We start from the raw sequence: 961 nt of genomic DNA, 5'->3' as shown, positions 1-961 counted from the left end.
CTCACCTGTGTCTGAGGACTCTGAATGTCTCACCTGTGTCTGAGGACTCTGAATGTCTCACCTGTGTCTGAGGACTCTCTGCTCGGCCTCGGTGAGCTTCAGCTCGGCGGCGGCTTTGGCTGCAGAGTCCAGCGCCGAGTCGGAGACGGCAGCAGAGACGGAGCCACGAGGGTCCTTCAGCATCTTCTGCTTCTCCCGGCTGCCAGTGGACACATGGGGACGGACATGTTAGCATATCACCGCCTGGAGGTAGCTCATTACATCACACGTTAGCATATCATCGCCTGGAGCTAGCTCATTAAATCATACATTAGCATATCATCGCCTGGAGCTAGCGCATTACATCACACGTTAGCATAGCACCGCCTGGAGCTAGCTCATTAAATCATACATTAGCATATCCTCGCCTGGAGCTAGCTCATTAAATCATACTAGCATATCATCGCCTGGAGCTAGCTCAGTACATCACACGTTAGCATAGCACCGCCTGGAGCTAGCTCAGTACATCACACGTTAGCATAGCACCGCCTGGAGCTAGCTCATTACATCACACGTTAGCATAGCACCGCCTGGAGCTAGCTCATTAAATCATACATTAGCATATCATCGCCTGGAGCTAGCTCAGTACATCACACGTTAGCATATCGTGCGTGCGTGTATACCTGGCGATCTCCTCTCTGAGCAGCCAGTACTCGGCTCTCTTGGCTTCAGGCAGAGCCTCTGGGGTCCGGACCAGGTTGTTGTCCTCTGGAGTCCGGACCAGGTTGGTGTCCTTCTCAGAGGCCGCGGCTGCTCTCGGCTTTGCCGCCTGACGACACAAACACAACATGTTATTAGAATCAACTAGAAGGGAAATAAGCAGTGAGACAACCGGAACTACAAACTAATAAAAACAGAAATCATTTCGTTTTAGCAGAAGTTGCAGACTCTTGGTCTTCCGTTCCTGGGGGGGGGGGGGGGG

General features: G+C 52.4%; 1 protein-coding gene across 1 annotated transcript in view; it reads left to right on the top strand.

Annotated features, from left to right (window-relative positions):
* The window catches only part of LOC117948950 (zinc finger C3H1 domain-containing protein-like), a 21,649-nt gene that overhangs the window by 6,627 nt on the left and 14,061 nt on the right, over positions 1–961 (top strand). The gene's annotated exons all lie outside the window — the stretch shown is intronic.

Source organism: Etheostoma cragini, chromosome 8 (genome assembly GCF_013103735.1).
Source record: "Etheostoma cragini isolate CJK2018 chromosome 8, CSU_Ecrag_1.0, whole genome shotgun sequence".
Lineage (NCBI taxonomy): Eukaryota > Metazoa > Chordata > Actinopteri > Perciformes > Percidae > Etheostoma > Etheostoma cragini.
This window is presented reverse-complemented; position numbering and strand designations above follow the sequence as displayed.